At 44.6% G+C, this 13495-nt stretch overlaps 1 protein-coding gene and 1 pseudogene across 1 annotated transcript in view; one reads left to right on the forward strand and one right to left on the reverse strand.

Moving 5' to 3' along the window:
• Positions 1–13495, forward strand: part of GAB2 (GRB2 associated binding protein 2) — a 188259-nt gene that overhangs the window by 87523 nt on the left and 87241 nt on the right. The gene's annotated exons all lie outside the window — the stretch shown is intronic.
• Positions 6384–7799, reverse strand: LOC102268659 (RNA-binding protein with serine-rich domain 1-like; annotated as a pseudogene).

Consider the following 13495-nt stretch of genomic DNA (forward strand, 5'->3'; position numbering starts at 1 on the left):
TCATGTCTGACTCTTTGCAACCCCATGGGCTGTAGCCTACCAGGCTTCTCTGTCCATGGGATTTTTCAGGCAAGAATACTGGAGTGCGTTGCCATTTCCTTCTCCAGGAGATCTTCCCCACCCACGGATTAAACCCGGGTCTCCCACATTGTAGGCAGATACTTTACAGTCTGAGCCTCCAGGGTTTTTAAAAGATCATGTGGCATAGTCTCTGCCTGCCATTGACTGCAGTCCACTTAAGAGAAGGTGAAATAGTTTTATATACACGTCACTCTTCTGTGTAATATGCAGTCCTTGCAGCAGTCAGTGAGTGCCAGGGAGAACTGGTCTTATCTCCGTTCACTGTTGGGATATTGCTGCTATTGTTGTTTAGTCCCTAAATCGTGTCTGAATTTTTTGCAACCCCATGGACTGTAGCCTGCAAGCTCTTCTGTCCATGGTATTTCTCAGGCAAGAATGCTGGAGTGGGTTGCCATTTCCTTTGCCAAAGGATCTTCCCAATCCAGGGATCGAACCTGTGTCTCCTGTGTCTCCTGCATTGGCAGACGGATTCTTTACCTCTGGAGCCACCAGCAAAGCTGAGGGATTTGGCTGAAGTCACACAGGCAGATGATTGAGGTGGGACTTGAACCTGGTTGACTGACCAGAAAAGATGCTTAACCACTTTAAGCAACTCGGTTCGTTCATCCACAAATTGAAGACAGTATCATGTACTTCCTAGGTGGTTGTGAGTATTGAAAATCAGACAGCGTCCATGAGTAAAGAGTTTAGCACAATACTGCACATCGTATAGGTGCTCAGATGCTGACTAGTATTATTTGTCTCTGTAGCTGGTGTTTTGCCCCTGCTGAAGCACACTGCGTTTATTACTTTGGAAAAGAGGTTTGCCAGTCCCATCACAGTGGTTTTGTCTTGGTTTGTTGGAACCATTAATAGCCACTCCTGTTCACGTGTGAGTCCTATGTAAAGTTCCTCATGTGATTCCTGTCTGACTCAGGCGCTCAGTGAATGATTCCTTTACTTCCCTCCTGGCTTTGTGCTTTTATGAGCGAATTACATGGGACTTGATACTTCTAAGTCCGGAGGCTAAGGAATAATCCAGTTTGGAATAGAACACAGACCCCCTTCATAATTTCCAGACTGTGAGTTCTTTTCAGTTACTCTGCACTCTTCCCGGCATTCCTTTCACATTTGTGTGTGTGTGTGTGTGTGTGTGTAGCAGTAGTAGTAAGTGAATTTAGGTTGGTAAGGTCACCGAGCATAGTAGAAGCTAATCTGTACCAGCATCTTATTTTCAGTTTGTAGAGGCCGCCAGGCCCTTCTGTGATAAACGGTGCTGTTTGAATTAAAATGCGACTAAGGGTCTCTTCAGTGTTTCTTGAATTAAGTTTATTATGTGTGCTAATTTGTACCTAGAGGCTTTTGTTGTTATTTGTTGTAGTGACTGTGGCAGTAATGAGCCTGCTCCCAGCATAGCTTGGCACGTGCCCCATAGTCAGTCTATTTGCATTTGGCAGGACTCCATGGTGTCCCCTGAACAAATGAATCAGCCTGTTTGGGGGATGGGGAACTGAACCATAGGGAGGCTGCTAGCGCTGCTTGTGAGCCCCAGTGATCCTGAGATGGGGGAATCCCAGACAGTTCTTGTTCTGTTCGTATCTGGATTATTCTTAGGCTCTGGAGTAACAAGCCCCTCGTAATTCACTGATAAAAGCACAAAGCCGGCAGGGTAGGAGTAGGGGAGGGATCGGTGCAGGAAAGGAGTGAGGAAGGGAATCATTCCCTGAGCACCTGAGTCACAGAGAAATCACATCAGGTGCTTTCCATAGGGTTCATGTATAAAGAAAGCAGGAGTGGCTATTAATATTCCCAACAATTCAGGATTCTGGTCTGGTCTCAGGACTGCTTTATTGTGGTGGGTAACACTTGGTTTATCCAGCAGCTGCATTGATCCAAACATTTGGAGAACTTAAAAAAAAAATCTTCAAAGTGGTCCCAAAGCCGATACATTAATGCTTACACACACCTGATTCTCTTTACAACCTCGTGAGATAAATACTACAACTCCATGAGATAAACAGAGCAGGTGATACTTCATGCATCTTTGAGAGGTCATGGCACGTTGCTGGGATTACACAATAAAAGATAGACTAAGAATTGAACCCAGTTTTTCTGACAGATCACCACTGAAAGTTTCTTTAATTATAAGGTTCAACATAGAGACATTCCTGGTGGTCCAGTGGTGAACACTCAGTGCTCCCAGCGCAGGGAGCCCGGCCGGTGTTCGATCCCTGGCCAGGGAACTAGAACCTGCATGCCACCATTAAGAGCCCGTGTGCTGCAAGTCAGGATCCTGCAGGCTGAACTAAAGGGCTCGGGTGCCACAGCGAAGATCCTGCACACGCAGGCAAGAGCCAGCACAGCCAAACAAGACAGATTTAACACGAAGCAGTATATTATTGCATGGCAGGAGACCCGGGTTCTGTCCCTGGGTCAGAAAGATCCCCTGGAGAAGGAAATGGCAGCCCACTCTAGTATTCTTGCCTGGAGAATCCCCATGGACAGAGGAGTCTGCTAGGCTACAGTCCATGGGGTTGCAAAGAGTTGGACGTGACTGAGAGACTAAACCACCATGGAATGTCCTATTTTCAGTTCCAGTTTCTGCCACCCTCATTGAGAGTCTTACTACTTCAGATCTAAAAAAGTTGCAGGCATCTCTAGCTGAGATCTGAGTTTAAGAGAAGAAGCCTTGGTTAGCAAGAAGGGCCCAGAAGACAGAATCAGAAATCCTGGCTTTGACACATCATAGCTTTTTATCTATTCTTAAGTTTACTTAGCTGCTTTATACCCCAGTTTCTTCATCTTTTAAATGGGATCAGAAATAGTAACTACTCATAGGATGGTTATAAGGATGAAATATATATAATAAAGTGCATAGTTCAGTGCCTGACATAGAGTAAATGAATTTAGTTATTATTCTTAAGCTGAACACCCCACAGCTTAGATAAAGCAGAAAATAGTCTCCCTCTTGCCTTTCCCATGTTTTCTTTTCTTGTTTTTTGCACTCTAATCCTAGGTTTATTAAACACAGCCCTTTTATTCTACACAATAAAGTACAAACACAACACTATCTACAACGCTACAAAGTTGTAAAACTCAGAACAGAAAATTTGTAGTACTGACTCTACAAGAAGAGCCAAAAAAGCTGCCAGGGTAACCTGTAAGACCACCATGGATACCAGCACAACTGGGGATTCCGTGACAGCGGGGCAGAGCTGGCTGTCAACTCACTTACCATTTTCAGAGAGAGAAAGGGAGCCATGGGGTATGTGTGCATGCGTGCCACACGCATGAGTACATGTGAAAAGACACATGTAACTTGGGGGCACCCAAAAAAGATGTCCTTTTCATTATAGGGGACTGGAATGCAAAAGTAGGAAGTCAAGAAACACCTGGAATAACCGGCAAATTTGGCCTTGGAGTATGGAATGAAGCAGGGCAAAGACTAATAGAGTTTTGCCAAGAAAATGCACTGGTCATAGCAAACACCCTATTTCAACAATACAAGAGAAGACTCTACACATGGACATCACCAGAGGGTCAACACCGAAATCAGATAGATTATATTCTTTGCAACCAAAGATGGAGAAGCTCTATACAGTCAACAAAAACAAGACCGGGAACTGACTGTGGCTCAGATCATGAACTCCTTATTGCCAAATTCAGACTTAAATTGAAGAAAGTAAGGAAAACCACTAGACCATTCTGGTATGACCTAAATCAAATCCCTTATGATTATACAGTGGAAGTGAGAAATAGATTTAAGGGCCTAGATCTGATAGATAGAGTGCCCAATGAACTATGGAATGAGGTTTGTGACATTGTACAGGAGACAGGGATCAAGACCATCCCCATGGAAAAGAAATGCAAAAAAGCAAAATGGCTGTCTGAGGAGGCCTTACAAATAGTTGTGAAAAGAAGAGAAGCGAAAAGCAAAGGAGAAAAGGAAAGATATAAGCATCTCAATGCAGGTTCCAAAGAATAGCAAGAAGAGATAAGAAAGCCTTCCTCAGCAATCAATGCAAAGAAATAGATGAAAACAACAGAATGGGAAAGACTAGAGATCTCTTCAAGAAAATTAGAGATACCAAGGGAACATTTCATGCAAAGATGGGCTCGATAAAGGACAGAAATGGTATGGACCTAACAGAAGCAGAAGATATCAAGAAAAGGTGGCAAGAATACACAGAAGAACTGTACAAAAAAGATCTTCATGACCCAGATAATCACAATGGTGTGATCACTGACCTAGAGCCAGACATCCTGGAATGTGAAGTCAAGTGGGCCTTAGAAAGCATCACTACAAACAAAGCTAGTGGAGGTGATGGAATTCCAGTTGAGCTATTTCAAATCCTGAAAAATGATGCTGTGAAAGTGCTGCCCTCAATATGCCAGCAAATTTGGAAAACTCAGCAGTGGCCACAGGACTGGAAAAGGTCAGTTTTCATTCCAATCCCAAAGAAAGGCAATGCCAAAGAATGCTCAAACTACCACACAATTGCACTCATCTCACATGCTAGTAAAGTAATGCTCAAAATTCTCCAAGCCAGGCTTCAGCAATACGTGAACCATGAACTTCCAGATGTTCAAGTTGGTTTTAGAAAAGGCAGAGGAACCAGAGATCAAATTGCCAACATCCGCAGGATCATGGAGAAAGCAAGAGAGTTCCAGAAAAACATCTATTTCTGCTTTATTGACTATGCCAAAGCCTTTGAGTGTGTCGATCACAATAAACTGTGGAAAATTCTTCAAGAGATAGGAATACCAGACCACCTGACCTGCCTCTTGAGAAATCTGTATGCAGGTCAGAAAGCAACAGTTAGAACTGGACATGGAACAACAGACTGGTTCCAAATAGGAAAAGGAGTACGTCAAGGCTGTATATTGTCACCCTGCTTATTTAACTTACATGCAGAGTACATCATGAGAAACACTGGACTGGAAGAAACACAAGCTGGAATCAAGATTGCCAGGAGAAATATCAGTAACCTCAGATATGCAGATGACCTGGCAGAAAGTGGAGAGGAACTCAAAAGCCTCTTGATGAAAGTGAAAGTGGAGAGTGAAAAAGTTGGCTTAAAGCTCAACATTCAGAAAATGAAGATCATGGCATCTGGTCCCATCACTTCATGGGAAATAGATGGGGAAACAGTGGAAACAGTGTCAGACTTTATTTTTTGGGGCTCCAAAATCACTGCAGATGGTGACTGCAGCCATGAAATTAAAAGATGCTTACTCCTTGGAAGGAAAGTTATGTCCAACCTAGATAGCATATTCAAAAGCAGAGACATTACTTTGCCAACAAAGGTCCGTCTAGTCAAGGCTATGGTTTTTCCTGTGGTCATGTATGGATGTGAGAGTTGGACTGTGAAGAAGGCTGAGTGCCAAAGAATTGATGCTTTTGAACTGTGGTGTTGGAGAAGACTCTTGAGAGTCCCTTGGACTGCAAGGAGATCCAACCAGTCCATTCTAAAGGAGATCAGCCCTGGGATTTCTTTGGAAGGACTGATGCTAAAGCTGAAACTCCAGTACTTTGGCCACCTTATGCGAAGAGCTGACTCACTGCAAGAGACTGATGCTGGGAGGGATTGGGGGCAGGAGTAGAAGGGGACGACAGAGGGTGAGATGGCTGGATGGCATCACTGACTCGATGGACGTGAGTCTGGGTGAACTCTGGGAGTTGATGATGGACAGGGAGGCCTGGCTGCGATTCATGGGGTCACAAAGAGTCGGACACGACTGAGGGACTGAACTGAACTGAGCTGAACAGTGGGTATGTGACCCTAGAGGTCAGGAGAGGACTTGAGCAGGGCCAGGCTAACGGGAAGGGCAGCTGCGTAAAATCACACTCTCTCCTGAGGGACCCTGCAGACCCGCAGGCTAGGGCCTGACCAGGCCACCAGATTGGCCCCAGGTCATCTGTGGGATGGAAAACGTGCTCCCAGGCTGGGGCTGAACCACAACCTGCAGCCCTCTGCTCATCCCAGCTGGCTTTGCCACTAAGCTGAGTCTCAGGCACCAGAAGTGTGGGAGCTGGCCAGCCGGAAAACTGGGGGGTGTCTTAATAGGCAAGACCCCAAAGCAACAACCCTTCTGCAGCCGAAAGTCCACCGCCAGGGGAAACGTGTTGGTTGCTGCCCGCACCTTTGAAGCCTGCCAAAGTGAGGGATTTCTTTCCTACCGATCCTCCATTGGCTGGAAAACTGACAGAAGTGAGTTGGGTGAGACGTGAGTCACAGGGGCAGAGCTTCAGCAGCCCTGCTTGTCGGGGCGGAGTTGGAGCTGGAGTGGCTCGTGTTGTGGCATCTAGGTGGGGGCTAGGATCACCACACACAGGGACCTATGTGCCAGGACCATGACCTTCTCCTGCACCGTCAGGGTGACTTGCGCCACCTGGGAGGCGGTGGCGACATTCTCCTGAAAGGGCTGAATCACCCGGTGGGTGGCCGAGGCCAGGGGCCCAGCCCAGTGGTGACAGTGATCCTCCCAGCCACACATTTGTCCTCCATCCCTGTGCTTTAGTGCCTTCTGGGCTTCATCTGGATTCTCAAACCACGCACAGGCATAGCCTTTAGACAGATGAGGGTGCATCCTTTCTGGAGGCACGTCAATCATGTTTATTTTCCCAAAGCTGGAGAGGATCGCCCGACATGATCCTTGGGCACATTCCTGGTCAGCCTCCCAGTGTGCTCCTTGGTGGATATAAGGGAACGGCTCCCTTTTCCTGTCCCTTCCTTCTCTCTTTGGTGGTTTCAATTTGGAACAGGAATGCCTCCTGTTGTCCTGTCTACACCAGGAAGGAGTGCGACTCGGGGTGCCACAGAGCTGCTGGGGCTGGGGGGTGTGCTGGAACTTCCTGGGCGGCTCAGTACCGAAGAGGAGCTGGAGGAGAGCTGGTGCTGCCGCTACCACTGGCAGCGCTGTGGCTCTTGAGAGTTTTATCCCCACCACCATCCTTCTCGCTTGACTCTTTGGAGGCCCCTTTTTCTTTAGAGCGATCCTTGGACTTCTCATCAGAGCAGCCTTTGCGTTTGGTAGGAGGAGGAGGCCTAGTGCTCAACTTGTTATCCTTTTCTTTGACTCCTAGAGAGCTCATCTTTTTCACTCCTGAGAAATCCATCCTCCCTTCTGAGGTGTTCAAAGCAGCATCGGCATCCACACTTGCCTGAACTCACTTCTGGCTTGTTTCTGAGAAACAATCCCTCATCGACTGCAGTTTACCCCAGAGTGCAGCATCTTCCCGCCGCCTCAACCCCCTCCCTCTCCCCTCAGCCACATAGGCTGGCCTTTCTGTATTTTCTTACTAAAGAACTATAGGGAGATGATCTATCCTTTCCACTTTTCCTCCTCCTCCATTTCTTCCTCCTCCTCGGGACAGCCTGGCTCAGAGCTTACATTAAATACCAGGGGCATTCATTTGATTGTGGCATTCAGTGGGTTCAGGGCATCTTATTAATGCATAACCTTCTGCCTTGTAGACATGGAAAAAGAATTGTTTCGAAGCCTGGAGTTGGGAGGGAAGTCAGTATTCTTAGTCATTTGCAGCACAGCACAAAGCTGATTTCTGTGATTGAGCTATGGTAGGAACCTCTCTCAGGACCCACCATTCTCTGTCTGGTTACCACCTCCCTGGGTCCCATGCTCACTGACTCATTAGCAGTCGCTCCCCATTTCCTGGGAGCTTCCCAGGTGGTGCTAGATGGTAAAGAACCCGCCTGCCAATGCAGGAGGCATAAGAGATGTGGGTTTGATCCCTGGGTCAGAAAGATCCATTGGACGAAGGTATGGCAACCCACTCCAGTATTCTTGCCTGGAGAATCCTCATGGACAGAGGAGCCTGGCGGGCTACAGTCCATGGGGTTGCAAAGAGTTGGACACGACTGAAGTGACTTAGCATGCACCCCATTACCTGAGCCTCCCCGCCCCTCAACCCTCATGTGACTTGAAGAGAATAAAAACCTGTGTTGATTAAAACTGTCTCAGTAGAGCAACAATGACATTCAGTTGGTCTCAGCAACCCAGTCCTCAGCAGATCTTGTATCAGAACCTTAATCTGTCTCTCCACAAAGATGGGATCTCTGGAGAAGCTAAGAACCTTTTCTCAAGATGTAGAGGGGAACACCCCCAGTCTTCGTTCTACTTGAGAAGAGACTAAAGTCAACAGGGATCAAGGTGGCAGAGACAGGTGGATGTCAGGTTATAGTGGGTTTCAGCCAGTGGCAGTACCACACCCTTTGGAATGTAGAAATGTGTGTGTGTGTGAGGGCCATGGGACAGTCCTGCATAACAAAGACTTGTCCCTCCCCAAATTCCAACAGAGCGCCACCTCTCCTCTGAGAATCAGTTGGGGCAAAATTCCTATTATTAATATTTCTGCAAGTAGAAAAGCCAAAATGGAGAGTTATGATCTGTAGTTGGGAACCAGGCCCAGGCTCCAGAATGTGTGGTTTAAGAATAGCTTTACAGAACAGATTTAAATTGGCTCACAGGGAAAGGGAGAGTATTAATAGAAACCCAGATATTAATAGTGACAAGTCTAAGTTGGCCGAGAAGGCCCGTGGCTTAGGACGTGTAGCGTTCCACCACCACTTGTCTCGAGCCTTGTGCCATGTGTTACAGCTGCAGCTTCGTGTATGGAAAAGGGTGAAGTCTGTACATCCAGGACTACAGGTGCACGTGAGAGTTGGTGGTGCTCACTAAGCATCCTTAGTGACCGGGTTGGAAAGTTAACATTTCAAAGTTAGGAGTTTATATATGGGTGCCGTACCTGACTTTTCTTAAGAGTGTGTGATTTCAGTGGCCACTTATGTCTCCTACATAGACATCAGGAGATCCTTTTTGACTTACTATGGTCTCTTGCATTGAATTATGGCCAAATGCAGGGATAATAAGCTCATGTTCCAAACAATTAGAAGATAAGGTTTATATTTGTACATAGCATTTAAAAACATAAACCTTGCCTTATTTTTTCTCTCCATAACCATGTTAAGTAGGTGGCTTTCGTTCTGTTTTACAGGTGGGAAAATTAAGGCTCGCAGAGGCTAGGTGACTCATTGGGGTCACATGACTAGTAAGTGATTCCAGGAATTTGAACCTACATCTTCGGATTCTAAATCCTGTTTAGTTTCCACTGTACCATGCATCTTTTCTCTACCTTCAAGAAGCTTACAAAATACTTCTGCATCTGAAGTAATAATGTTCGTGATGAAACTTGGAGCTATTATAAATAAAGACTGCTTACTCATAATCCTTTTAGAGAAATTTTCTGGTCTAATTTCACTCTGGGTTGATATTTTAGAAAGTGTATAGGTTTTTATTTGGTTGGGATTGATTTATTAAGATTAATGACTCATGTTATATCCAGGTTTATGGAAAGCTCATTTGAGTTTAGGATACAGTAGAAGTTGAAGGTTCTAACAAAAATAAAGTGCCAAATTTCTGTAGAGGTCAGGCATGGTGAATAGGTATAAGGTTTTTAATGTAGAAATATGCAGTCTAGATATTAAACTGCTGGACTTCTGTATTTTTAACTGCTACAGTGGAACATTATTTTCTCAGAAAAGGGTTAAGGTCAGAAATGGTTGGTTTCAATCACAGAGCTTTATTTAGAAAGGAACCAGGGTTGAGTCTGGGACATGCTTGAGGAACCTGAAAACTTTTGTCCTGAAGTCATGGAAGAGATTGAGACTCTGGGAGAGTCTAGGGCCCCAGAGGACCCTATATCACAGAGTCGGGTTGCCTCAAGATGGAAAATTATCTGAGAGCTGAATTTTCCACTCTGATATTTATTCAGCTGCATTGTTCACGCAGAGGCAGGAAGAGAGGATACCTAGAAATAAATGGAATAAGTGGTTTCTACCTCTTAAGATGAAAAGATCCTGGTTCTTCTATTTTCTGAAGTGGTCAATACACACTTCCACACCTAGAGACAGCTCTGAATCAGCTAAGTGACCAACAGTAGCTTGTAAAGTAATAAAGCTTCAGGGCACCAGAGCCCCAGTGTGTCACTGCCCCTTCCCTGTGAAATGCTCTGTACAACACTCAGGATTCATTCAACTCCATCTCTCCCATCTGATAACAGTCTCACATCTTAAAGATAAGTTGTTGTAGACAACTTCTAGGAAATTTTTGCAAATTAAGAGATAGGATGTATATATTTATCAGGTCCCCACATATATCAAGGGCTTCCCTGGTGGCTCAGATGGTAAAGAATCTGCCCGCAATGCGGGAGACCTGGGTTTGATCCCTGGGTTGGGTTCGATGGAACCTGGGTTTGATCCCTCCTGGAGGAGGGAATGGCTATCCACACAGTATTCTGGCCCAGAGAATCCTCATGGACAAAGGAGCCTGACAGGCTGCAGTTCACAGGGTCTCAGAGAGTCAGACTTGACTGCGTGACTTTCACTTTCACATATATAAAGTATAATTTAAAGATTTTAAATTTTGTGTCGTTTATACTTCAGGCAACTTGATAAAGAAAGGATATTTCTTCTCAGCAAACACTGCTCGAACAGCTATATATTCATGTGGAAAGACATGGACCATGACCCTTACCTCACTCTGACCCAAAATGGATCATAGACCTAAACATAAAAACGAAAATTATAAAACTTCTACAAGAAAACAAAGCAGAAAATCTTTCTGACTTTGAGTTAGGACTTTCTTAGGTAAGAAATACAAGACACAAAAAAGCCTCAGCTACTTAAAAAATGATAAATTGGACAAAATTAAGGACATTCACTCTTTAAATGACACTATTTAAAAATAAAAAATAAAAATCAAGTCATAAACTGGGAGAAAATATTCTCAATACATATATCTGACAAAGGACCATAACCAAAATATATGTAAAGAACTCTTAAAACTCAGTAATAAAAAGTGAATTTAAAAATGGGCCAAAGATTTGAACAGACATCACAAAAGAAGATAAACAACCAATAAGTGAGATTGCTCAGTTGTGTTCGACTCTTTGCGACTCCATGGACTGTAGCCTACCAGTCCAAGGGATTTTCCAGGCAAGAATACTGGAGTGGGTTGCCATTTCCTTCCCCAAAACAACCAATAAGCACATGGAAAATGCTCAGCATCATTAGTCGTCAGGGAAATGCAAATTAAAACCACAACAAGATACCACTACCTACCCACTAGATTGGCTCTGAAGTGTTGTGGAAAACTAGAATGCTCACAGATTGCTAGTGTGAACTGAAAAATGGACAACCACTTTGTAAGACGGTTTGGCATTTTCTTATAAAATCAAGTGTATACTTACCATGTGACCCAGCCATTCCACTTATAGGTATTTACCTAAGAGAATTGACATTTTCACAAAAAGGCTTACACGTGATTATTCCTGGCTGCTTTATTCACGGTGGCCCCAAACTGGAATGTAACTGTCCATTAACAGGTGAATGGATAACAAATATGGTAACTCCTTAAGATGTGATACTATCAGCAGTTAAAATCAGCAATTACTGATTCATGAAACAGTCTAGATGAGTCATAAAACTTTATGTTGTGCATAAGAAGACAGGCACAAAAGAATATTTACTGTATGTTCCCGTTACTGTGATGCTCTAGAGAAGACAGATCCTTGGGATGATGGAAGTGTTCTCTCTTGTGATGGTAGTTATGTGGTGTTTACATTCATCACAACCCATCGGCCTGAACTCTTAAAATTGGTGAATTTTATTGCATATAAATTATATACCTCTGTACTATCGATTTAAAACAAGGGGGGAAACAAAAAGAAATGTTAGCTCCAGAGGTCATTCTTCTAATGGTGTATACTGACTTATAAATTAAACGAAAGCCTTTCCAATAAATCACATGGAAGCCATAGAGGAGTCTCTGTGTGGGAATGTATTTTCAGATATACATAGTTCAGGCAGCTGGACTGATGTAAATGAGGGCTCCCAGGGGGCAGACAGGGCATTTACTTGAACACCTGGGTTAATCTTTGAAATTGGGTTCAGTCTCTCCTTCCATCCTTTGAATTACTTCCCTGCTTTTATACTGAGTGCTGTGATTAGGAAACAGAAGCCAGGCTCCAGAAGGGCCCCACGCCTGGTTCATCTTGTACCTTAAGAGTAGCTTTTCCATATTTGCTTATAACCAGCCAGTTCCAGAAAGCACTGGATCTTACGCTCTTATTCTTGTATATCCACAGTCCAAATACCTCAGGGAGAGTCACTCTGGTACAAGTAGGAAGCCCTACTTGACGTTTCCAACCCTTTCTCTTTTCCTGGGGTCCTAAAATGTCAGAGACTAGAGGGAAGTTGAGATCCAGAAAGTCACGCTTGTGCTTTATTAATGGGAAAACCATGACTCAGAGCATAGAAGTGTTCTCTCCATGCCCAGCCAACTGACCAGAGACAGAGTTAAAAGTATAACCCAGAGCTGCATGATCCGCTTCTTTCTGCAGAGCAGCTCACTAAATTATGACGACATTTAATCAACTGTCGTGAGCAGTGTAGTGCAGTGCTTCTCACACTGGGCTCCTTGGGCCAGTCGTGTGGAGTTTGTGTCCCTGGACCGCACTCTAGACCTACCGAGTCTGAATCTCTGTTGAAACTAGGACCTGGGAACATCTACCTATGAACAGGTGTCTCAGTGATCCTGACACACGGAGTTTTAAATACCACTGTTGCTTAAGAAAGCGCGAAACCAGGTCTTTAGGGAAGCAGAAACCTGTGAAGCTGTCTTCTCTCTCTTACTTGGAGTAGGGGAGATGCATGAGAGAAGCCTTTGTCCTAGAGGAAAGGAAACAGTTTAATTATATTTGTGGGCCTTATTTGTCTACCCTTTCCCCGTCTTTGCCCTCGTTTGCCCTGGCAACTTTCGCTTAATTCAAAGCATTGAATACAACTCAGGTCAGAACATTGAAGGACATGAAAGGGAAACCCTTCAATGAAATGACCTTTGTTCCTCCAAAACGCAAAGGGTTGGCAATGATTCATTTGCCGTTTTCTCAATGGGAGAGGTAATTTCACTAATGGATTCCCTGAGTCCTCTGCAAAAAGACTGACCTGGTCTTTGGGGAATCAATCTCATAGAATTCAGTCAATGTAATCACTGGTACAAGGCTCTTTGGTTTCCCAGATTGTGACCCTCTCCCTCTCACACATGTCAAATTCATTTTACTCCTTTGTTAGAATGCACTGTGAGAGGGCAGAGAATCTTGGCTGTGGCTCCCTTCTCCCCCATAAGTCATAACAGAAAACCTGCTTGCTCAAGCTGGAAGTCTTAGAGACTTGCTTTGTTCTTCCTTCTCCCATATCCCCCATATTCAGTCCATCACCAGAGTCAGCCATTGCAGCTTCTGAAATATATCCTGAAAGTATATATCCTTTGCCACTGTCCTGATCCGGACGCCAGTTGTCTGTCTGAGCTCCCTGCTCATGCTCTTTCCACCCTGCCCTTCACTTGCTACAAGCCA

Source organism: Bos mutus, chromosome 29, assembly GCF_027580195.1.
Source record: "Bos mutus isolate GX-2022 chromosome 29, NWIPB_WYAK_1.1, whole genome shotgun sequence".
Classification (NCBI taxonomy): domain Eukaryota; kingdom Metazoa; phylum Chordata; class Mammalia; order Artiodactyla; family Bovidae; genus Bos; species Bos mutus.